The 26,067-nt window shown below is 46.1% G+C and overlaps 1 long non-coding RNA gene across 1 annotated transcript; it reads right to left on the reverse strand.

The window, feature by feature from the left end:
- Positions 1–456: 456 nt before the first annotated feature.
- On the reverse strand, positions 457–11,026 carry LOC145534943 (uncharacterized). The gene is made up of 3 exons (XR_014075097.1): positions 10,803–11,026; positions 5,475–5,600; positions 457–1,438 (listed from the first exon to the last, which is right to left on the reverse strand). It is a non-coding gene; the product is annotated as an uncharacterized LOC145534943 (long non-coding RNA).
- Positions 11,027–26,067: the final 15,041 nt, after the last annotated feature.

Below are 26,067 nucleotides of genomic sequence, written 5' to 3' on the forward strand. Positions count from 1 at the left end.
CTTCTCCTGTATTGGCAGGCGGATTACCACTCAGCCACCAGGGAAGCCTTCATTCACTTATTTATTAACAAGTTTTATTACATACTCTTTGTTAGACCACAAAGATAAATGAGCTTCCCCTCAATCTCAGAGAGGCAGTTTATGCATTGACAGAATATCAGACTGGAAGTAACGGTTCAGCCCCAAATTTTAGTCTTATAGACAAGGAAACTGAGGCCCAAAGAACTGAAATAATTGCCCAGATGTCACACCCAGCCACTGACAGAGTTGGGCTGGGAACCCAGATTGCTTATTTCCTGACCCAAAGATCTTTCCTTCATATCACCTACTTTTGGCTAAACTGTAATGTTTCTGTCTCCCTGCTTAGCTTTTAACTACTTTAGAAATCTAGACTGGGAATGTCCAGGTTCTTTAGGGAGAGTTTTTTCCTTAAGAAAATAACAAACTGCTCCAAAGTACTTTTAACCACAAAAGTAATACTTCTTTATTACAAATAATTCCAACTATCAAAAGTATATAAAATTTAAAGTCTAAGCTCTTTCATATTCCTGTCCCCAATTATACTTCCCAAGAGTAACCAACTACTGTCTACTATCATTTTCATAGACTTAAACATGTACACATATTTTTATATCCTTCATAAACCAGTAGTATTTCAACATACAGATATATTATACTTTATGACTTTTAGATGGCTCCAGTTTGAAATACTTTATAAACACCAAAAATTAACAGATACTTCATTACCCTTTAGGGTTGTAAAATCCGTATACTTGAGAAAATACACAACGATGAAAGGTAATCAGAAACGAAGACTTTTTGTATTGATTTGAACTTATTCATCAAACAGTAGCTCTAGATATTTGAAAATTATTTGTCGTGTGTGTGTGTGATGGGGTATATATGCGGCCTACAGTTTTTCCTGTGTGTGTGTGTATACATTCAGGGTCCTTCTGATAGCTTTGTTGTACCTGGCCCATCCCCTGTTCCTTTGTTAAGAGGGTCACAAAGAGTCAGACATGACTAAGCAGGTAACCACTACTCTAATGCTGCCAAGAATCATTAGCACAAGTTTATACTGTAGACTATAGATCAGCAGGTCCCTGTCAGTCATTGTATTATTTTTTATTTGCGCTTAGCTGCATATAACAGAAAACACAATGACTTGCCTTTCTTTCTTGTAAAATGCCAGAAGCAGGCAATTCAGGGTAGAGATGGGGACTTTTCCGGTTAGCAGGGAATCTGGCTTCTTCTTCGTGATCCACGATGTTTTAGTGCTGGTTTCTATCCTCAACATCACCTCACAGTCATATGACGGCTGCTGCAACACCAACTTTCATGTCTACATCACTTTGGACAACCCTAGCTGCAAGCGGTAGGGAGCTGGAAAATGTAGTATTTTCTTGGGAACATTGTTGCACAGGATAAATTTGAGTTTCTATTAGTTAAGAAAGAGTGAAAATGAAAATGAGAATTAACAAGTGGGTAACCAGAAGTCCCTACCACGGAGGAAACTCTTTTACCTACCAGTCCTGGGATGAATTTTCTTTTAGCTCCCATTCTCTTCTTTGTGGAAATAAGATTTCCTTTCTTTTTTTTTTTTTTTAATTCAACCATCTTTGTTCTAACAAAGCCCAATTATTCTTTCTCTTCCAATTAAAGATATCAGACTCCCTTCGGGTTTTCGTTTCTCGTTTGTTTTGGCTGTGGAATTTTTAGTTCCCTGACCAGGGAATGGGCTCTGCTCATTATAGTGTAAGCTCAGAGTCTTAACCACTAAACTTCCAGGGAAGTCCCTGTTTGTATTTTTAAAGTAACTCTTCTTAACATTTGCTCTATATTCTAGAATTATTTCTGTTTGTCTCTAGGTTTGCAAATATGTATTGCTCTTAAGTAACTCTTCTGGAAGCAGAGCGCATATAGCAAAATCATAAGGCTTTATAACTTGATGAATTTTCAAAGTAACACATTCATTTGCACATCACCCAGATCAGGATGGACCATCCTGATCCATCATCAGGGAACCCCTTCTGTATGGCCCGTTCCAGTCATTACTCTCACAAAGGTAACAAAAATCCCAACTTCTGTCACACAGATTTAATTCACCCTGTCTTAGAAATCATACAGCATGGACCCTTGTGTTTGGCTGTTTTCACACATTACATATTTAACATTTGTCTACAATGTCATTGTAATGCATAAATTTGCTTATTCTGATTGCTTTAGAGCAGTGAGTTTCAGCTGGGGAGGGCAGGGGAGTAATCCTTCCCGGAGGCATTTGGCAGTATCTGCAGACATTTTTGGTTGTCACAACTAGGAAAGTGCCATAGTCATCTAGTGGGCAAAGGCCCAGGGTGCTGTCAAATATACTACAATCCTGGACTTCCTGGCCTCCAGTGGTTAAGACATCCTGGTTCCACTGCAGGGGCCATGGGTTGGATCCCTGTTCAGGGAACCAAGATCCCATGTGCTGTGGGGCAACTAAGCCCACACATTGCAACTGCTGAGCCCTTGCATGGCCACAAAAGTTCCCACAAGCCACAGTTGAGACCTGACGCAACCAAAAATAAATAAAAAATATTTTTTAAAAATAGGAAAAAAACTATAATCCTCAAAACAAAAAATTATCTCGCTCAAACTATCAATAGTGCTCTCCTTTAGAGTGCTTCATTGTTTTATTTATCCATTCTACTGTTGATGTGTTGCTTCTATTTGAAGTTCTTACAAATAAAGTTGCTATGTATGTTCTCATGCATGTCTTTTGGTGTTTGCATGTATATGAAGTATATACTTAGGATTAAAATTGCTGATACATTCAAATTTAGAAAATACTGTGAAAATATTTCCCAAGTTAATTTACATTCTCACCAGCTGTATGTGAGTTCCAGTTGCTCCACAGCTTCATAAATCCCGGGTATTATCATTAAAAAAATTTTAAGCCATTTTGTGAGTGTTCGTATTATCCCACTTGTAGTTTTAGCATACATTAAAAAATATTTCTGTATTTCTGAGGAGTGAGCTACATTTCCCTGCAGTGCCCGGGCTTCTCACCGCCGTGGCTTCTCTTTTTGCAGAGCATGGGCTCTCGGGTGCAGCAGGCTCAGTAGTTGTGGCTCACAGGCTTAGTTGCTTTGCAACAAGCATGATCCAACCCATGTCCCCCACATTGGCAGGCGGATCCTTAACCACTGGAGCACCAGCAAAGTCCAATTTGCAATTTCTTGATGACAAATAAGCCTGAGAACGTTTTCACCTGCTTGCTGATTATTTGCATACTCTATTTTGTGGATTGCCTTTTTTCTTTCTTTATTTCTTTTTTTAATTATTTGTGTATTTGGCCATATCGAGTCCCTGCGGGCTTAGTTGCTCCGGGCACGTGGGCTCTTAGTTCTCCCACTAGGGATCAAACCTGCATCCCGTGTATTGCAAGGCAGATTCTTTACCACTTTACCACCAGGGAAGTCCATGCCCATTTTTCTACTAGGCTGTTTGGCTTTCTATTATTGATTTGTAAATTATTTATATTTTCTGGATATGAGTTCTTTATCAGCTATAATTATTATAAATATCTCCTCTCGTTCTGTGACTTGTTTTACTGTTTTAACAGCATCTTTCTTTAAAATTTTTTTTTAATAAATTTATTTATTTTAGTTGGGGGCTAATTACTTTACAATATTGTAGTGGTTTTTGCCATACATTGACATGAATCAGCCATGGGTTTACATGTGTTCCCCATCCTGAACCCCCCTCCCACCTCCCTCCCCATCCCATCCCTCTGGGTCATCCCATTGCCCCAGCCCTGAGCGTTTGTCTCATGCATCGAACCTGGAATGGTGTTCTGTTTCACATATGATAATATACATGTTTCAATGCTATTCTCTCAGAACGTCCCACCCTCACCTTCTGCCTCAGAGTCCATAAGACTGTTCTATGCATCTGTGTCTCTTATTCTGTCTCGCATGTAGGGTTATCGTTACCATCTTTCAAATTCCATATATATGCATTAGTATACTGTATTGGTGTTTTTCTTTCTGGCTTACTTCACTCTGTATAATGGGCTCCAGTTTCATCCATCTCAATAGAACTGATTCAAATGTATTCTTTTTAATGGCTGAGTAATATTCCATTGTGTATATGTACCACAGCTTCCTTATCCATTCGTCTGCTGATGGACATCTAGGTTGCTTCCATGTCCTGGCTATTGTAAACAGTGTTAACAGCATCTTTTGATGAACGGAATTAGTGTTGATATTCAGTGAATCAATCTTCATCTTTTCATTAGTGCTTTTTCACCTTCATTTGAAAAGCTATTTTCACTGGGTTTATAGTTATAGGTTGGCAGTTATTTTCTTAACACTTTAAGTATATGATTCAAGTATTTTCCTACTTTCATCATATATTAGTTGTTTATTGCTATATAACAATACTACAGTTAACTTAGCATCTTTAAAAAAACACGTTTATGATCTCACAGTTTCTGTGGGTTAGACTTCACAGCTTATTTTGGTCCTCGACAAGGCTGTAATTAAGCTGTTAGTCAGGACACGGTTCTCATTTGGGGCTTGACTAGGAGAAGGATCTGCTTCCCTGTTCATTCAGTTTATTGACCGAATTCAATTCCTTGAAGCTGTAAGATGATAGGCATCAGTTTTTTGCTAGCTACTAGGTGAGGCCAACCAAAGTGCCTGGCCAAGTGAGATTCCCCAGTATGGCCACTTACTTCTCAAAGCCAGCAAGGGTGATGAGACCCCAGTAAAACATGCACCGTGATCTTATGTAGTATAATCACCCAATATTGTATCTAACATAATGTACTCACATGGGTAATCATGTACACCTTGTCACCTTTGCCTAATTTATTGGCCACAGGTCCTGCCCATACTCAAGGGTGGATGACATTAGGACATGAACATCGAACATCAGGAAGCAAGGACCATGGGGGACCTGCTGAGTCTGTCCACACCTTTTCGCTGAGAAGTCACTGTATCTCATATGTCTTGCACACTATTGTCCATTCTTTTTTCTCTCAATTTTTTACATCTTTTTCCTCTTCTTCAGCATGGATATTTTTATTAACCGACCTTCCAGATTACTGATTTTGTTTTCAATCTGCTGTTAGACACATCTAATGCATTATTAAGTTCAGTTGTATTTTTCTCATTTATGATTTCTATTTTGTTCTTTTTAAAAGACATGTAACTTCTAGTTCTCTGGTGAAGTTCTCCATTTTGTCTTTTCTTTTCTTGAACACATCAATCACATTTACCACTTCAATTTACATCCTTTTATAGGAAGCAGCTATCATCTCACAATCCTGATATCGGGCTGTGAGATGATACATACGTCAATACATATATTTATAACTTACAGATCTCAGCAACACTGTGAACATATAAAGTGCAAACACTGCAATTCATCATTCACCTCCTCTTTTATTATTCACATAGGATATGAGTAATAACACACCCACTCACCTCAACATTGGTTAGATGAAAACCTAGTGAGAAAACCTCTAAGCTCTTGGTTCGTCTAATAAAATCATTGCCACGGAAGAAATTCTGGAAGAAAGGTATCCCAGTTTGCTCTCTGAGCAACAGTATCTATTTGGAATAAAATGGTCAGAGAAGGAAAAATATAGTAATACATCCCTTATATGTGGAATCTAAAAAGAAATGATACAAATGAACTTACTTACAAAACAGAAAGAGAAGCATAGACTTATGAAATGAACTTACCGTTGCCAGGGGAGTGGGATAGGGAGTTTGGGGTAATCATGTACACATTGCTATATTGAAAATGGATAACCAACTAGGACTAATTGTATAGCACAGGGAACTCTGCTCAATGGGAGGGGAGGGGGGTTTGGGGGAGGATGGAAACATGTGTATATATATGGCTGAGTCCCTTGGCTATTCACCTGAAACTGTCATGACGTTGTTAATCAGCTATATCCCAATACAAAATAAAAAGCTTAAAAAAAAAGACTCAAAAATAAATAAATGAAAAAAATGGCAAAAAAGGGATTTCTCAGGAAACTGTATGAAGGAGAGTATGACAGGGGCCTCTGAAATGACCTCTGCCTTCTAGTATTCTCTTCTTTGTCTATACTTCTCACCTTGAGCATGGACTGAGCTTATCTATCTCCTTCTAACAAACAGGACTCATAGGGCACAGTTATGCTAGAACTGTCCTTGTTGTTTATCAGATATTCAAATTTAACTGGGTGTCCTATATTTTGCTCTATTTGCTAAGCTGGCAACCAGTGAGTATTCTCCACTTATCATGTCTCTAAATTAGAATTTCAATTGTGAGTAGGCAATGTTACAGAAATTTTGACAATGGGAGTCACAACTTTGGTCATTTATTCAAGTGGAAATAGAAAGAAATTAGGTTTTAGGGGACTTTCTTCATGGTCCAGTGGCTAAGACTCTGCACTCCTAATGCAGGGGGCCTGAGTTTGATCCCTAGTCAGGGAACTAGATCCCACATGCCTCTAAGGGTTCACATGCCACAACTAAAGACCCTGAATTCACAACAAGGGTCAAAGATCCTGAGTGCCCCAAGATCCGGTATATCCAAATAAATAAATATTTAAATCTTTTTTAAAAAAAGAAAGAAAGAAATTAGATTTTGAAACTAACCACTCATTCTTTTATTGTCCCTATATTTTTTCAGTGGATTCTCTTGACTTTTCCAGATACATAATTATTTCACATGCAAATAATATAAGTTTACTTCCTCCTTATCAATTTTGGATATCCTCATTTTTTTCTCAGCAAGTACTATCATGCCAATGTGGTAATGGTGGTATTAATAACAGCAAAAGTTTTAGTCATTATTACTGTATAATGGCTGTTTCCTAGGTGGCACTAGTGGTAAAGAACCCGCCTGCCAATGCAAGAGACATAGGAAACACGATCCCTGGGCCGAGAGGATTCCCTGAAGGAGGAAGTGGCAACCCACTCCAGTACTCTCGCTAGGAGAATTCCATGGACAGAGGAGCCTGGCGGGCTACAGTCCATGGGGTCACAAAGAGTTGGACACGACTGAAGCGACTCACCACGCATGCGCGGGCTGTGTAATGAACTACCCCAAATGGCATAAAATAACTGTGGAGTCTTCGGGTGAGGAGCCGGGATGGGGCACAGTGGGCATTATTCACGTTTGCTCTGCACTGTCTGCAGCCTCAGGTTGGGAGGACTGAAAGGCTGGGGATGGTTAGAGCTGAGGGGTTAAATCACCAGGGATGCTTCAGTTGTTTGCCTCGCACTTGTTGCTGGCTTTGGGCAAGATCTCAAGCTGTCCAACTCGGGCTAAAACATTAACACCTGATCTCTTTGTGTGGTCTCTTCATGATGGCTGATTTGGGCTTATTTCCAATATGATAGCTGGTTTTTAAGAGTGAGCATTTTAACAGAGCAAGGCAGAGATATAATAGCATTCTTATAATCAATCTTGAAAGTCACAAAACCTCAATTCCATCATTACTTATTAGAAGTCCACCCACAGAGTCAAAAGAAAGGAACATACACTCCCCAGCCAGTGGTTGGAGGGTCAGAATTACATTGTAAGAAGAGCATGGAAGATATTACTGTGGTCATCTTTGGAAAATGCAGCCTGGCAAAAGGAACGACTTTGCTGTGTTCCTGAATTGAACGGAGATCCTTCTACTAAAGTGCCTTCACCTTTAAGCCTAGGTTCAGATTTATTAACATGTCAAGGAAGTTCCTCTATTCAGAAATTATTGAGTTTTTAAAAAATAAAAACTTGATTCAGTTCAGTTCAGTCACTGAATCATGTCCAAATCTTTGCGACCCCATGGACTGCAGCATGCCAGGCTTCCTCATCCATCACCAACACCCAGAGCTTGCTCAAACTCATGTCCATCGAGTCAGTGATGCCATCCAATCATCTCATCCTCTGTCGTGCCCTTCTCCTCCTGCCTTCAATCTTTCCCAGCATCAGGGTGTTTTTCAAGGAGTCAGTTCTTTGCATCAGGTGGCCAAAGTATTGGAGCTTCAGCTTTAGCATCAGTCCTTCCAATGAATATTCAGGACTGATTTCCTTTAGAACTGACTGGTTTCATCTCCTTGCAGTTCAGGGACTCTCAAGAGTCTTCTCCAATACCGAAGTTCAAAAGCATCAATTCTTCCGCACTCAGCTTTCTTTACAGTCCAACTTTCACATCCATCCATACATAACTGCTGGAAAAACCATAACTTTGACAATATGGACAATTTTTTCAAATGCTTTTTCAACATCTATGAAGAGACAGTAAAATAAGGTACAAATGAGTGAGGTTGTGGTCGCTCTGTTTGAGGCAGGCCCACAGTTCATGCTCATCCTTTCATCAGCAAATGTTTCTGAGTATATACCATGTGCCAGACACTCTGCGAAACACTAGGATGAAACCCTGAACTCAAGCAGCCCTCATAAAGTTTATAGCCAAAGTGATCCATATCCAGTTAACTGCTGGGTCTGGTTTTTGTGCCAGCAAGCATAGGAAAAAATGTCCCCTTCTGCTCCCCTACCCTAACCCCAGACAAACTCAGTAATCTGAATCCAGCAATTCTCTTTTCCGAGACACCCATCTCTGTCTGGTCTGGATTGAGTTTGAAGGGCTCTGGTGTTTCAGTCAGTTCAGTTGAGTCACTCAGTCACGTCCAACTCTTTGCGACACCATGGACTGCAGCACGCCAGGCCTCCCTGTCCATCACCAACTCCTGGAGTTTACCCAAACTCATGTCCATTGAGTCGGTGATGCCATCCAACCATCTCATCCTCTGTCATCCCCTTCTCCTCCTGCCTTCAATCTTTCTCAGCATCAGGGTCTTTTCCAATGAGTCAGCTCTTCACATCAGGTGGCCAAAGGATTGGAGTTTCAGCTTCAACATCAGTCCTTCCAATGAACATTCAGGACTGATCTCCCCTAGGATGGACTGGCTGGATCTCCTTGCAGTCCAAGGGACTCTCAGGAGTCTTCTCCAACACCACAGTTCAAAAGCATCAGTTCTTTGGCACTCAGCTTTCTTTATAGTCCAGCTCTCACATCCATACGTGACTACTGGAAAAACCATAGCCTTGACTAGACAGACCTTTGTTGGCAAAGTAATGTCTCTGCTTTTTAATATGCTGTTTAGGTTGATCATAGCTTTTCTTCCAAGGAATAAGTGTCTTTTTATTTCATGTCTGCAGTCACCATCTGCAGTGATTTTGGAGCCCCCAAAAATAAAGTCAGCCGCTGTTTCCATCGTTTCTCCATCTATTTGCCACGAAGTGATGGGACCAGATGCCATGGTCTTAGTTTTCTGAATGTTGAGCTTTAAGCCAACTTTTTCATTCTCCTCTTTCACTTTCATCAAGAGGCTTTTTAGTTCCTCTTCACTTTTTGCTATAAGGGTGGTGTCATCTGCATATCTGAGGTTACTGATATTTCTCCCGGCAATCTTGATTCCAGATTGTGTCTCTTCCAGCCCAGCATTTCTTATGATGTACTCTGCATATAAGGTAAATAAGCAGGGTGACAATATACAGCCTTGACGTATTCCTTTTCCTATTTGGAACCAGTCTGTTGTTCCATGTCCAGTTCTAACTGTTGCTTCCTGACCTGCATACAGATTTCTCAAGAGGCAGGTCAGGTGGTCTGGTATTCCCATCTCTTTCAGAATTTTCCACAGTTTATTGTGATCCACACAGTCAAAGGCTTTGGCATAGTCAATAAAGCAGAAATAGATGTTTTTCTGGAACTCTCTTGCTTTTTCGATGATCCAGCGGATATTGGCGATTTGATCTCTGGTTCCTCTGCCTTTTCTAAAACCAGCTTGAACATCTGGAAGTTCACGGTTCATGTATTGCTGAAGCCTGGCTTGGAGAATTTTGAGCATTACTTTGCTAGCGTGTGAGATGAGTGCAATTGTGCAGTAGTTTGAGCATTCTTTGGCATTGCCTTTCTTTGGTATTGGGATGAAAACTGACCTTTTCCAGTCCTGTGGCCACTGCTGAGTTTTCCAAATTTGCTGGCATATCGAGTGCAGCACTTTCACAGCATCATCTTTCAGGATTTGAAATAGCTCAACTGGAATTCCATCACCTCCACTAGCTTCATTCGTAGTGATGCTTCCTAAGGCCCACTTGACTTCACATTCCAGGATGTCTGGCTCTAGGTGAGTGATCACACCATCATGATTACCTGGGTCGTGACGATCTTTTTTGTACAGTTCTTCTGTGTATTCTTGCCACTTCTTCTTAATATCTTCTGCTTCTGTTAGGTCCATACCATTTCTGTCCTTTATTGAGCCCATATTTACATATTGGTATTTACATATATAATTTTAACCACCAGGGGGCAGTAATATTTTAAAAATACTCTCAAACGGGAAGAGAAAGAACAAACCCTTTCCTTGAAAGGCTATCCCTGGGGTTCTGGGGCCAGAGGCAAAAATTGCATGGTGGGATTCACTCCCACGGGGATACAGCGCAGCACTGTCCCACTGCAGGCCTGCGGATTGCACCAGTTTGCCACGAGGCTCTGGCACCTTGAGTGGAGGATGATGTAATGAAACCTGACCTAGGTTGTAACGAAGTAGATCAGAAGATCTCCTAAACCAAACACTTCAGAGGGAGTGAACTGCAGAGTTAGCCGTTACCTTGGAGGGAGGGGTCTGGAGTACCCCAAACCCCTGCCACCTTTCAAGCCATCCCTGAAAAATCAGCGAGTGAGCACTTACTGAGCACTGTCTATTCAGCAGCGGGGTCAGTATCTAGCAGGAGAAAAGCTTTCTGGTTGCAAAGCAAGGCCTCACCTGCACATGTTATGAGAGAGCAATAAGGACGCCGGAGCCAAACGGTGTCCCGTCAACAGCCAGCCATCCGCTCCAAAGCAGAGGCCACCTTGGGCCCCAGCTTCTCTAGACGCAGGCTGGGCCCTAGCCCTTGGGGTCCTGCCAGCAGAGTTGTGCTTCCAGGAGCTCCAAATCTTTTCTCTCCCTAGCCTCGGATGAAGCCTCTATTTCCAATGTTTTGATTTGTCTTATTTTGGGTTTCACTTCTCCAAAGTGGTTTATCAAAGCCCCACGTCTCCTCCCCATTTGGAGCTGGAACAGCTTTGGTGACAGAGAAGCTGGAGAAATTCCCAGGCTCCTACCCCATCCAGCCTCCCCTGCTACCAAGGCTGCTGCCCCAGAGTCATATCCTGCCCCTCCCTCAAAGAGAAACTGATTGCTCTTATCTAAGTTTCAGGAAGAAGCTGCAAAGAGAAAAAACAATTTAGAACCAACCAGGCCCAAAATGATGGAAGATTTGACTTCCAGTGGACCTTGAGCCTCAGTATACACTCTTCCTAATGTATTAGAATCTAAATGACAAGGACTTCCCTGGTGGTCCAGTGGCCAAGACTCTGTGCTCCCTATGCAGGGGGCTCAGGTTCTATCCCTGATCAGGGAACTAGATCCCACACGCTGCAAGTGAAGATCCTGTGTGCTGCAACTAAGTCCCACAGCAACCAAATAAATAAACACTGAAAAAAAAATAAAGAATCTAAACGACACCCCCACAGGTGCGATGACAGTTAACAATTGCCTTGACAACAAGTAAAAAAGCTCAGCTAACTCATGAACATTCCTCTGACTCTTTCCAAATCCCTCCCTTTTACTCGATCCTCCTATACTGTATATTTGGTGTCTCGGCCCTGATCAGGTTGAGAGATTGATTTGTGAACCAGGTTCCTGCCTCTCCATTCATTGGCCACTAAAAAAGCTTGTGCTATTCCAGTCTTAGCATTGTTTTTTTTTATTGGCTGCACAAAATCAACTGAAAAAGAACCTCCCTGGATGAGATAAGGAGTCTTAGCCTGGGCTAGAACTCCAGAGTGGGTCCAGTTAATCAGTTTGGGAGCACTCCCACCCCCAAGTCAGTGAATGCAAAGCTCCCTTGAATGAGAAGAAGGAAAGGAGAGGAAAATGATTGATGTCTTGAAAATATCTCCCTTCACAGGATTCTGAGAATGCACAAGACTTAGCCCAAATCTGTTGTGAGCAAGAACTCAATGGGTATTAATTATTAGATGTCCACAATCCTTTACTGGAATTTCCAAAGTCCCAAAGCTTTAAAAACCCAAAAGTCCTTCATAATTCATTTGGCAAAACCTAATCTGACCTAAGCTCATTTGGCAGCAAAACCTCACCTGAACCACCATGCAGCTAATTTTGGTCTACGTGTACCACTAGGTATGAGTAATCATATATTTCACTGTGGAAATCTACATTGATTACAGAGTGCCGTCCCAGACTGTACCAAGGATGTTGTGAGTCTATGGTGTAACTGTCTGATTATCTTTCTAAAATCTATAACAGTCTGAATTCTGAAACATAACAGACCCCTGAAAGCTGTTTCTGTATGAAACCTAGGTTCTATATCTTAACTCTGCTATTATCTAGCTGTATGACATGTGGTGATGTGGTGACCCTAAGCTTCATGTCTCCTGTATTTATCCCTGTTTCCCTGGTGGCTCAGCTAGGAAAGAATCCGCCTGCAATGCGGGAGACCTGGGTTCAATCCCTGGGTTGAGAAGATCCCTGCCCTTTGAGCGTGGGCAGGACCTGTGGCTTGCATCTAACAGAATACGGCAAAAGTGAAGAAATTTTGAGGATGTAATTAAGATCCCAAATAGACTGATTTTTATTTAATCAAAGAGGAAATGAGTATAAGTGGGCCTGGCTTAATCAGGTAAAAGCTTCAAAAGAGGGACTGCAGGCCTTTCCTGAGGCCAAGGCTGTCTCACGTGTTGGCTTTGAAGAAATTTCGATGCTGTGAGAGGACCTATGGAGAGGCCCTTGGCGAGGAACTGTGGGCAGCTTTTAGTCACTGAGAACACTTGGCTGACTACCAGCAAGAAAACAAAAACCTCAGTCCTGCTACCGCAGGGAGAGGAATTCTGCCAGTAGCCCGAGGGAGCTTGGAAACAGATCTTTCCCCACTCGAGACCCTGATGAGATGGCAGCCCAGCTGACACCTTGATTTCAACATATCACAATGCTGAGGCACAGAACCCGCTAAGTCAAGGTCAGACTCCTGAGCCAAGGAAACTGAGCTAATAAGCGTGTGCTGTCTGTATCCACCGTATTGTGGTTGCTGGTTATGCAACCCAGAGAACTAATACACTGGAGAGAGTCCTTAGTCTCCCTGGGCTCCAGCCACTCATCCATAAACTGGGGAAATGGGTAGACTAAGGTCACATCTACGAGTCTTTCTGGATCCAGCTTTTGGAGACTCTCTGAGGTTCTGGGTGCTTTGGTTTTGGCAGAGAAGGGAGAATGGTCCTCCAGTGGGTGAGCAGACGTGGGGCAGGGAGCTGTGGGTGTCAGTAGAGTGCACGTGCAGAGAAAAATGCAGACAGCCAAGCACTGCCCCCGAGTGTCCAGTGACCCATCGTCTGCTGGGCGGGACACTGCCCGCAGCTGGCACCACCCCTGGCTACAGAGGCGATCGTCTTTCAAGAGCAGAGAAAACAAGCATCCTCTTTTCCTGGCTCTGTCAGGGGAGCTCCACACCACCCTGAACACTGCCCCATCTCTAGAAGCTTAGGAGAGGCGAAAGGTCCATTCCCAGCCATCTTCTCCATACCGCTTTGGGCTGGTGGCCGCAGGACAGGGAACTCATGGTGAGCTGAGTCAGGGCGGGTGTCAGGTTTCCTGTGAGTTCTTGGCAAGCCTCTCGAGAGGGTGAGCTTACGCTTCCGTGTCCTCTCACTGAGCCCCTAGGCCACGTGTCCCTGCTTTCCACACTCCTATACCCCGACGTGCCCCAGGGGTGGCGCAGCAAACTTCCCTCCGCGAAGACGCCCTGAAACCCAGCTGACACTCTCATTTCACTGGCTGAAGGAATGGTCCCTTATTAAATTCCTTGGGGGGATGATCTCATTAAGTCTTGTTATGGGTCACTTCTATTTTAGGGAGAATAAATTTGCTGGGATCTTTCTATGGGCAGCTGGTTAATTGAAACCTGAAGTAGGGGTTGGGGGAGGGGTGGGCACAGGTGAGGCTGTAGAGAAAGCTTGAAAGGGTGGGGAGTGGGGAGCGGGGGAAGGGCGGGGGTGGGAAGAAGGAGGCGGGGGTGGGGTGGGGGGTACATATGAGGGGAGCCGATAAGGAGGAAGCCACAGGCTGAGGAGGGCGAGGGAACCTTAAACAAGCGTTCACTGCAGGCTGATCCGCTTAGATAGCCTTCTAGCTGCTGCACGGGCCTCTGTGCTCAACCCTGCCAGACACGTGAATCCAGACCAGTGTTGACGTGATAAGCACCTAGGCCAGGATGCCGCAACAGAGATGGAAAAGGAGATATGAGAAACTTGGAAACAAATTTGATATAAGGATGGAGGAGAGGAAAGAAGCCGAGATGACCTTGAAAGATGCCTGCAGGATGGGGAGAGGAGTCAGAGCACAAGCCCAGCAGAGGCCTAGATCAATGCCAAGTTCAGGGCTCTATCGTTTGAAGAATCCCTCTTCACCCACTTCTGGAAAAAACATTTCCTGTCTCTAGTCTTCTGACTCTTCAAGCATTCATGCCTGCAGGCAGCTAATGTGAACTGAATACCTGCCGAGGGTGGCACCCAGGCTGAGCACTGGGCAATGCAAATGTAAACAAACACACGTTTTAGGCCAAGTCACTTGAGCCCATTCAGAGCAGTTAGCGGTCAGCAGTCAGCATCTTTCTTACGTCAATTTCCTTTTCAAGCAGTTGTGCTGATCTTCAGGATAGGTACTGCAGAGAAGTGGATATAAAGATGGTAGAAAATCTTGAGTTGGGGACCGTAGAGTCAAATGAATCACAAGTGGTCACAGGTGACCACTAATTAATTGTGTGACCCTTGGCTGGACTGCAATCCAGGCCTGGGTTCTTGCATCTGTAAAAGGAGTGAGTATGGTTAGGTGATTTCTGAAAACTCTCCTACCTTTCTTTCATGTTTTGTTTTTGTTTTAACTTAAATTTTTTTATTTTTTTTAAAAATTATTTATTTTAATTTAAAAAAATTTTTAAAAATTTTGACTGCACTCGGACTTTGGCACGACGCTTCTCTAGTTGCAGCACTTGGGTTTAGTTGCCCCATGGCATGTGGGATCTGAGCTCCCTGATTAGGGACTGAACTTGTGTCTCCTGCATTGGAAGGTAAATTATTAACCACTGGACCACCAGGGAAGTCCCTCATGCTTTGATTTTGATCTGACAGTGTTATGAAAATTTGGTTTCTACATAAATGTGAGATAGTGCTTTATTTCAGAAAATGATAATAATGTGAGCACCCACAGAGGGGTGTGGGTGTGACGTGGGAAATCCCATGGACGGAGGAGCTGGGCAGGCTGGAGTCCATGGGGTTGCAAAGAGGAGCACATGACTTAGTGACTAAACAACAACAATAAAGTTAAATTGGTGTCCTTATAGGAGGAGATTAGGACACAGACAATACAGACTGAGGGGTGACCACGCGAAGACATAGCAGGGAGGAGGCCGACTGTAACTTTCAGAAGAAACTGAACCAGCTGACACCTTGATCTTGGAATTTAGATTCTAGAGCTATGAGGAAATACATTTCTGCTGTTTAAGTCACCAGTCTGTGGTACTTCAGTCCTAGTGAATTAATAAACACTCTCTTTAGGGCCTGCCTGCTTTCAAAGGGACTATATTCTGGCCTGCTCACCAGGCAGTAAATCCACTACTTGGGGGAAGGTCTGAGGTTGTCCAGTCTGTCTGCAGCTGGGTGAACACCGTCTACAGTGGCTGTGATGTATTAGGAAGCCTGTGGGGCCTACACATTTTTACTGTGTCCTCCTATCTAGCTTTTATTTATCATAAAGTTGACATTTAAATGTTCACCTCTTTTCTGTGTCTTATTTTTCAATTGGTTCCAAACTTTTTTTTTTTGAGGAGAGGGAGAGAGGGCTATTTATTGCACCTCTACCCCTATCCTAGCAAAAAAAAAGGAAAGAAAAAACCATCTCAGCCCATCTTACAAATCAGTCTTCCTCAGGGACTTTGTTCTTTTTTCTAAACTCCTCTTTCACCGTTGCCCTCATCACTCCCAAATGAGCACTCTGACCCCAAGCCCACTCATTCCCAGAATGGCTTGGCTCTTTTTGACATCTGCCTAGAAGACTAACCTCCTCTTCTCGATGCTGCAAATTCTCTTCATTCTCAGAGTCTTGGCTCAGAAATCTTCTTCCAGCTGAGTCCTCCCTGGGCACAGGCCATGTTTGCAGCTTCCCGGTCTCAGCTCCCATGACTGTGGGTGCACACTCCCTGTATGTTGTCACATAGTCCTAAACTTAGGTGGTCTCATGTCTGTCTTCCCCACTAGGTCAGGGTAGGCTGAGTTCTGAACCTGGAAGGGCTCTGGGTCTGTGTCTGCAGCGCTGGCACGGTGCTTGGCTCCAAAGCAGGTCCATAAAGTGCTGGAGAATGAAAGAGCGGCAGGATGATGTTTTGACATATTGACTTATGTTTCTTATAGTATTCCACCTAACTCTTCCATTTCAAGTAGACTACTGGGTTGGTAATTTCTTGTCTCCTTGATTTGGGTTTGGTGCAAGGCAGAAGGAGGTTGAGGTCAATGACTCTTCTTGTCCTTTAAAAAAAAATCTAATCTCAGTGGGTTTCATGTACATTGTAGGGGAAGGGATGAGGTAAGAGGGGGAGATGGCCTTTGAGAGAGAAGAAATCATGAGGGCCTGGAAGGTAAAAGAGGTGTGAATAACCTTATCCCCTTGTACAGACGTCCATGATGGAGGTGGCCTGCCCACCTTCGTGGGGTGGAAGGCCTTTGGGGAGCCAGTGCTGGCAAAGATTTCTCTCCATGAATCACATGGAAACAGACCCCAGCTACTGCCCACCACTGTGCTTTGATAAATGACAGCCCGATGTGCATGAGAGAACAGGCCCCAAACTAACTTTCCAGGCACTTGGGCGTCCTGAGTGCGGAAGGGAAATGAAGCTTCAGCAATGACTGACACGGACTTTCCTGCTAGGTGGGCTTTAGAGTAGAAATTAAATTGGTTTATAGACCATAAGGAAAGTGAGTTGAATATAGATGGCCAACATGCACGTGAACAGATGCTCAATATTGCTAATTATTAGAGACATGCAAATCAAAACCACAATGAGGTACCACCTCATCCCTGTCAGAACTGCCGTTATCAAAGAGTCTACAAATAACAAATGCTGGGGATGGTGTGGAGAAAAAGGAACCCTTCTACACTGTGGGTGGGAATGCAAGCTGGCACAGTTACTATGGAAAACACTATAGAGGGTCCTCAAAAAACTAAAAATAGAGTTGCCCTATGATCCAGTAATCCCAATCTTGGGAATATATCTAGACAAAACTGTAGTTCAAAAAGATGCATGCACCCCTCTGTTCACAACAGCACTATTCATAACAGCCAAGACATGAAACAACCCAAATGTCCATCAACAGCAACGTAAAGGATAAATGAAGTACTATTCAGCCATAAAAGAGAATAAATAATGCCATTTGCAGCAACATGGATGGACTTAGAGATTATCATACTAAGTGAAATCAGAAACAGAAAGATAAATACCATATAATATCACTTCTATGTGGAATTTAAAATGACACAAATGAACCTTTCTAGGAAACAGAAACAGGCTCACAGACATAGAGAACAGACTTGTGCTTGCCAAGGGGGAAGAAGGGTAGGAGAGGGATAGATTGAGAAGTCAGGGTCAGTCAGTCAATCAGTTCAGTCGTTCAGTCGTGTCTGACTCTTTGTGACCCCATGGACTGCAGCACACCAGGCCTCCCTGTCTATCACCAACTCCAGGAGTTCACTCAAACTCATGTCCATTGAGTCGGTGATGCCATCCAACCATCTCATCCTCTGTCATCCCCTTTTCCTCCTGCCTTCAACGTCAGGGTAAGCAGATGCAAACTATTATATATAGCATGGATAAACAATAAGGCCCACATGTATATGGTGCAGGGAACTATATTCAATATCTTGTGATAAACCATAACAGAAAAGAATATTAAAAAAAAATGTATAACTGAATCACTTTGCTGTACAGCAGAAATTAGTACAACATTACAAATCAAGCATACGTTAATTTTTTTAAAAGGCTCAAAAAAAAAAAAAAATGTGACTTGGGGATCTAGATTATAACCCACTAGAAGTAGTTTCAATGAATTCCCCAACCAGGGATTGAATTCCAGCCTCAGCAATGAAAGCCTGGGATCCTAACCACTAGGCCATTGGGAACTTCCAGGAAATTTTGCTAAGGCCTGATCTGGTCTAGAATTTACTTCTTCATCCCTTTACCTGTTGCCCGGAATGTGGCTGTTTGAGGGTAAGCTGGTGTGGAGTGCACTCACAGTAGCCTGGGGCAACCCAGGAAGGAGAATCCTTTAGTCAGTGGATGTTTCCTACCAGGGACTAAAGGCCCCGGGGGGAAGGTTCTGCTAGGGAACACAGTGAGGACTAGGACGGTGAGACACACACTCCAGCCCAGTTCAGTCTCCTCTCGTCTCCTCTTTAGCCCCACGCTGTCCCTCCTGCCCTCCTCTCCCTCAATGCAGAGACCAGGCTCCCCAGGGATAGTCCATTGATGGCATCTCTAATGCCTCACTGGTGGTCGGCCTGGGACACACCATCTGCCTGGAGGGAGGCAGGGGAGGAGAATGTACTTTGAGAGGAGGACAGAGCAGCAGAGAGAGGAAGGGAAGCTAAGTGGGGCTGGGGGAGACAGGGAGAGGAGGGAGAGCGGTGGGCTTGGGTTCCCCCCAAACAGAGTCCAGGACAAGAGCTTGTGTGCAGGCCATGAACTTGGGGAAGCTCCCCAGGAACAGAGGGAGTAGCTTCGAAGAGCAGCTCAAGGAAGCAGGGAGGGCCACCGCAGGGTGCACTACAGAGGGTCTCCACAGAGGCCTCGGAGCATGGTCCAGCTGGTGGCCACTAAGGAGCCCAGCAGAGAAGGCTTCAGACTTATCTGCCTGCAAGAAGACAGCCAGACATTTATCCCCCAGCTCTGGCCTCTGCTGGCTTGAGGGTCACCCTGAGGGGTAATAATAATTCTTTCTTTTCTTCAGTTTATCCAGGGTCCTCCAAGTCCTGGGAGGGAAGCCCTGGGACAGGGGACAGCAGGCAGCTGAGTGACAATGCAGACTAAGAAGACATGAGCTGGGGCATATGCAAGAGAGGAGGGTGAAGATGGAGCAAAAGACACAGAGAGGAAGGCAAAGAGGGCGGTGATGGGGAGGCGAGGGAGGGCAGGCAGGAGCCGTCCCGGTTTGGAGGGAGTCAGAAGGGAGCAGTTTTTCCCAGGTGGCGACAGTGAAGAACTGCCTGCCAACGCAGGAGACGGAAGAAACGCAGGTTTGCGCGGCTCCGTGGGCTCGACCCAGGTCGGGAGAGGCCGGCTGGCCTCCCAGAGCCTGTCCTCAGCCTCCTTGGCCCTGCCACCCAGGAGCCTCCTGCAGCAGGCAAACTGCAGGACCCTCGGCCTCCCCACCCCGCCTTCCTCCCCGATGTGGAGAGGTTCCTGATCTAGGTGGCGGGGCCTACCTCTCCACACCACCCGCCGCTGCGGCCTCGTCCCTGCTGGGACAGTTCACCACGAAGACCCTTACACGTGCCCACGTGCTGAAACCCCGTGGGTGCCCAGGCCCCCTCCTCAACTCCGAGCACTGCTCCCCTGCCACCCTGCTGGCCTCCTGGCCCAGCTCCTGCTGTGGCCGACGCCAAGGGCCAGTATCCAGCCATGTGCCAGCGCCTCTCGGTCACCGCTGTTTTGTCTTTAGCTTCAAGGAAAGAGTCATTGTGCCATTGCAGCCGTCCCCCCCACCCCCCGGCCTGGAAAGGCCCTGCTCTCCCTCGGGGGCTGGGGGACACAAGCTTACTGCCCGTCCCTCTGTGCTGGCTGGGACCAGGTGGAGGACGAGGGGCTGGGCAGTGCGGTCTTTCGGTGCCAAACACAGAGCCAGGGGTCGGGGGGTGCCCCGTGACGCCCCGGGACTCAGGTCAGGCAGGGTGCGGGCTGGGCTGGGCAGAGGCCAGTGACCCGGGCAGGGGTGCAGTCCGCAGGGACATTTGGGGCAGGAACCCCACTGCTGCGAGCCTTTGGTGCCAACACAACTGCCAGACTCAGCTTGTGGGTCAGTCGGCCATGCACACAGACACACGCTCATCCACACTCACGGCGAGCCCAGGCACAGCCCACACCAAGCACGTCCAGCAAGGGTCGCAGACCCTGCTCCTGGCTTCCGGGGCTTCTGGTGAACCACCAGGTGAGGTGAGCCGTTGTCCAAAGTGGCCAAAACCCCGGGTCTTCCAGAAGCTCCCTGGACAGCCCGCCCTCCCCTGTCCTCTGGATGCTGTGGGCACTAATTGGGTGCCCCTCAGGCCTCCATGCTCCAGTCCTGTGGGGATGGGGATGGGGACAGCTCCCCAGGAATAGTTCATTTCTCAGGATTCTCTCAGCGGGGAAGGAGCCAGGCAGCAGAGCGCGGCCCCTCCTTCCTGAGGGGCTGATGTTTCTGGAGCCTCTAGGCCACAGAGCCCATTGGCGGTGGCAGGTGGGGGTGAGGCCACCCCACGAGACCACCCTGGGGTGGGGGTGCTCCCACCCCGCCTGGCATCTGCTCTCATGTTGATTGCGAGGAGGGACCCACTGCTGGGCGTGGGGTCCCCGAGGTGGGACCAGAGGCCCGCGGGTTAAGGTCTGGGCTGCGGGGAGCGATGCAGATCTGTGTTTACGTCTAGCTGACATGGAGCCCAATGCCCAGGCCCTGTGCCCCTCCCCGATGTTCACGTGTGTGAGTGAACACGCGAGCCTGCTGCGTCCACACGGAGGAGGTGCCAGTCCTGGTGCCCTCGACCGCCCACCCCCATGCCCCACACAGCTGTCCCCCAGGAACAAGCAGTCCATCCACCCCACTTCTATCCACCCCCCTCCCCCCTGTGGTGATCGCTGTACAATTTTTTCGTTCACAAATCCACGCTCCTCTCCCCTTCCACCTTAACCTTGGGATTGGTAGCTTATTTGTCTGGCTTCTTGGAGGCACCTCTGCGCGTTTGTCCTCAGGTGGTCTTATGAATGTCTTTCAAAGAATGGTTATTTTTTATGATTTGTCATGGGATTTGTTCTGATAATCATTCTTCTACTACGTGGGGAAAAAAAAAGAAGAAAGAAACGCAGGTTTGATCCTTGGGTCCATAAGATCTCCTGGAGAAGGAAATGGCAACTCACATCTGGATCCCATGGACAGAGAGCCTGGTGGGCTACAGTCCATGGGGTCGCAAAGAGTCAGACACGACTGAAGCGGCTGAGCACAGAGGGGAGCAGAGGCAGGAGTAAGACGGGGCAGCGGCAGCCGTCAGCAGCGGAACGGGCACTGGCTGCGTGAGTCCTCCGAGTCGGTCTCCTCTTCCCCCAGACTCTGGCAGGCCCTCAGGCAGGGACTGTACGTCCTCCACCCTTGAAGCCACGGGCAATCTCTTTTGTGCTTCCCAGGTAGATAAGCTGTCTCCTAGGTGTTCCTGGCTTTTACGCCACAACAAGGTCAATTCTGAGTTTGGCTGAGAACACATTTCTCCCAAGGGGCAGTTGAAGGCACGTGACTATACCAAAGGATGTGACCTGCCAGCCTGGAAGCAAGCTTCCTGCAGTCCTTGCGGCAATGGGAAATCCAGTTTGGAAGATTTGAGGAGAGAGGCTCTTGAAACTTCTGAAGTTTAAAGAGCCTGCAAGGTTCCATATTTGTATTCCACCTACACTTCAGACCCAGTCTCATCCCACTATCAAGTGGGGCTCCTCCCACACAGCATCAATCTTTTCCTTCTCTGAGTTATCATAGCACTGATAACCAATAGCACCAACTCACTTCTCAGCTCTCCTCCCGTTGTTCTCTTTGAGATATTTTTGTCTTCTCGGGTTGTAAATTCTAGAGCTTCTTGGTATTTCCCAGGTTCCTGGTACACCAGGAATGCAAAACACTTGGTGTTTGGCCTTAGTGAGATCACACAGATGACTCTGTGTTAGACTGGCTCTCCTAGGTCATCAGAACGACGTGATTTGAGAATGCTGAAAAACCTGGTGAACTAAAAATATCTTCCCCTCCCCAACTGACCTGCCCTGCTGTCTGAAATGCCTTCCTTTTATGTCACTTCCTGACAGCTTCTAGTTGAAGTGTTTATTTTCATTGGACAAAAGATTCCATCACCTAGGAGGGTACTCTGCTAGTCAGCTATCACTCTAGCAAGAATTAGGTTCCTTAATTAATTTTTTTAAACCAAAGAGTAGAAACCTTAGAGACTGAGTCCTAGATCAGGAAGTCTTGGTTGTCAGAAGGTGGGGGAGCGAGACAAGGAGGGCTAAAGTCCTAAGGCCTTGAGTGGTAGGAGGTAAAGGCACTGACTGGGTTGGGGGGTGGGGTGGGGTGGGGCGGTCCTGGGCATAGTGGGTAAACAGGCAGCAAAGACAAACTGCCTTCTGTAAGGCCACCTGCGTAGTGGAGGTAACTTGTTCAGGAGACACTGTGTTGTCCATTAGTTCCCTGAGGGCAGGGGTGGCCAGCAGACATCCCTCTGTCTCATCTGCAGTACAAGCTGAACGTTTCTTGGGTGACAAGAATGGATCCAGCTCGGCACGCACTCTCCAACTTTGCAAACATCCTGGACTCGTGGTGAGCCTATATTCACTCAGGGCGGCCTCCCCGTCACTTCAGAAAGGCATGTTGAGATGACCCCTGCAGAGCTGGCCTTTGGCCTGTCTACCGACTATGAAGGACTCAGGGCAGAAATCACAAACAGAACTAAAAAGCCAGAATGGGGCTTCTCTGGTGATCCAGTGGTTAAGAATCTGCCTTGTGATGCAAGGGACACCGGTTTGATCCCTGGTCTGAGAAGATCCCCCATGCCATGGGGCAACTGAGCTCCTGTGCCACCACAACTACGGAAGCCCTCGATCCCTAGAGGCCGTGCTCTGCAACAAGAGAAGCCATGGCAATGAGAAGCCCGCTCTCAGCAGCTAGAGAAAGCTCGTGTGCAGCAATGAAGACCCAGCACAGCCAAAAATAATAAATAAATAAATCTTTTTTAAAGCCAGAACAGTTCACTAAGTGCTTTAAGAAACATATGTCTCCAAAAAGTATAATTAGCAAACGTATACTAGTTTTCTGCAAAATAAGAGGTGATCTCTAAGCCTCCTTCCTCGGCCTGGTGGCTACTCATGGTTCCCAGTGAATCAGTTACTCAAGAGGAGGGGAGGCTTGTATCCTATGTTCCTGGGCTTGTATCCTATGTTCCTGGGGACTTGCCCGCCTGGCTGGTGGGGGCCCTTCCAGCCTGCTGCCTCCTACACAGGTTCTGTAAATCTCTGCTTTGTCTTTCTCCAAGGGAGCCCCATCCTGTTTTCCCAAAGCCTGGTGCTTTTGCACCGACTCCTCAAGAGAGGAGTCACATGAGATACTCTGCTTCGTTTAATTTTAGATTATTGTTGCTGCTGTCAGTCTACTGAAGTACTTTAATGAATGCCTGTATTGTTCTCAGGCCCCAAGCCTTTTTCAAACGATCAGCACATTATAAAACACAATAATGAGCCTAATTCCCTACCCTCAATACACACACACATACACACACAATGACGTTGCTAAGTCCCCCAGATACAAACAGTAGTGAAGACTCTGGGATTTGGAGGCTGTAGAGCAAAGTTTGGTCCTGACTCTCCTATTTAGTGCTGGTGACCTTGGATAAGTTGTTCACTCATTCATTCAGAGCAAACATTCATTGGGACTTTCCTGGTGGTCCAGAGGCTAAGACTCTGTTCTGCCAGTACAAGGGCCTGAGTTCGATCCCTGGTCAAGGAACTAGATCTTGCATGCCACCACAAGGGGTTTGAGTGCCACACCTAAAAATCTCACATGTGCCAACCTAAAGACCCTGCATGCTGCAACTAATGCTTGCTGCTGCTGCTGCTGCTAAGTCACTTCAGTCGTGGCTGACTCTGTGCGACTCCATGGACAGCAGCCCACCAGGCTCCTCTGTCCATGGGATTCTCCAGGCAAGAATACTGGAGTAGGTCGCCATGTCCTTCTCCTAACTAAGGCTTGGTGCAGCTGAATAAATAGATTAAGAAAAAAAAGAACAAGCATTTATTCAGAATCTCCTTGTATCAGTTGGATATATAATCTCTGCAAACTGTTGACAACACCCACTTCGCACTACCCTTCAGGACTGCTTGGAGCAGCTAATGAAGTCATACTTACGAAGTGGTCAAGGCAAGCTCTAAACAAGAGAACATTGTTGGAATTAATCAGTAAAAAGATAAAAACAAAACTGGAGGGTGGGTGATGAGGTCCCAAACCACAACACCTGATCATCACTAGTGTGAGAAACACACTTATTTCACTGTCTGGTGGTACCTGTGCTTTCAGAGCCCAGCCTTCCCTCAAGCCAGACCTGATTGGCCCAGGGCACCTTTCTCTTCATCTCTGTCCTTGGAAGCCCTGCTCTTTCTCCAAGCCCCTGGTCAAAAACTTCCTTTTCCTTGAGGAATTCATTTCTCCTCTCTCATGTCCCTCCTCTGCCTCTGTGAATTTTTTCTATATGGAGCCCTGTTATGCACTGTCTTAAGGGAGGTGACATGTTCTCCTCCAGGAATCCTGGCTCTGCCCATTTAGCTCCTGTGGTCTCGGTCAGGCACACTTTGCCTCTGTGTCCTCTTCTGGGAAACCTCCCTCCCCTTGCTGACTGTTGTTTTGTTCGGTCACTCAGTTGTGTCTGACTCTTTGTGACCCCTGGACTGCAGCACACCAGGCTTCCCTGTCCTTCACCATTTCCTAGAGTTTTCTCAAACTCATGTCCATCGAGTTGGTGATACCATCCAACCATCTCATCCTCTGTCACTCCCTTCTCCTCCTGCCCTCAATCTTTCCCAGTATGAGGGTCTTTTCCAATGAGTCAGTTCTTCGAATCAGGTGGCCAAAGGACTGGAGTTTCAGCTTCAGCATCAGTCCTTCCAATGAACATTCAGGACTGATTTCCTTTAGGGTGGACTGGTTTGATCTCCTTACAGCCCAAGGGACTCTCAGGAGTTTTCTCCAATATCACAGTTCGAAAGCATCAATTCTTCGGTGCTCAGCCTTCTTTATGGTTCACCTCTCACAGTGGCTCAAATGGTAAAGAATTTGCCTGCAATACAGGAGACCTGGGTTCAATCCCTGGGTTGGGAAGATCCCCTGGAGAAGGGAATGGCTACCCACTCTAGTATTCGTGCCTGGAGAATTCCATGACAGAGGAGCCTGGCAGGCTACAGTCCATGGGGTCGCAAAGAGTAGAACGTGACTGAGTGACTAACACTTGCTTACTGTGGTGAGGATTAAAGCAACACCACGCCTAGGGCCTACAGTGAGCCTTGCGCTTAGTAGTCAGGGCTCTGATGGATGTCTGCTGAAGGAGACTGAATGGCAGGCATGCTTTGCTGGGCTCTCCTAAGACTCATACCTGACGTGCTGCTTACCACATGCAAATGAGGAAACTCCGGATCCTCCCCACCCAGCATTGCTTCCAGCTCTGTCACCAGGACAGAGGAATTCCTCCGCAGCACTCCTTTCTGTTTCCATACCACCGGGACAGGCAAGCATTTAACTTGCCTTCCAGAGGCTTGGGTGTTGACAGCATCAGCTGCCCACAAAGAGGGAGGGAAGGGAAGTGAAGCATCTGAAGAGAGATTTGGCCTAGGACTGGTCTCGCTTAATGTCATGTTTATTTGAAACCAAATATAACGTATTTATTTCAAGTCAAAGTTGAGGATCCTATGTGGTTTCTTTTCTGACACCAGTTCTCCAACAACAACTGGGTGTCCAGCCATTCAGTTCAGTCCTGACACTAACTGCCCAGAATCAGCGCAGGTCCTACAGGTTTAGGGCTCGGCCCCACGAGATTATCCCACTTCTGATGCCAGCTGCAAGCAGCGGCCCTGGGCTTATGGGACTCACACTTATGTTCTGCAGACTATAACAAATTCAGGAGTTCTGTGGTTCCTCCTTTCATGCGTGCAAGTCACTTC

Source organism: Giraffa tippelskirchi, chromosome 14, assembly GCF_054371585.1.
Source record: "Giraffa tippelskirchi isolate mGirTip1 chromosome 14, T2T-mGirTip1v1.2.pri, whole genome shotgun sequence".
Taxonomy (NCBI): domain Eukaryota; kingdom Metazoa; phylum Chordata; class Mammalia; order Artiodactyla; family Giraffidae; genus Giraffa; species Giraffa tippelskirchi.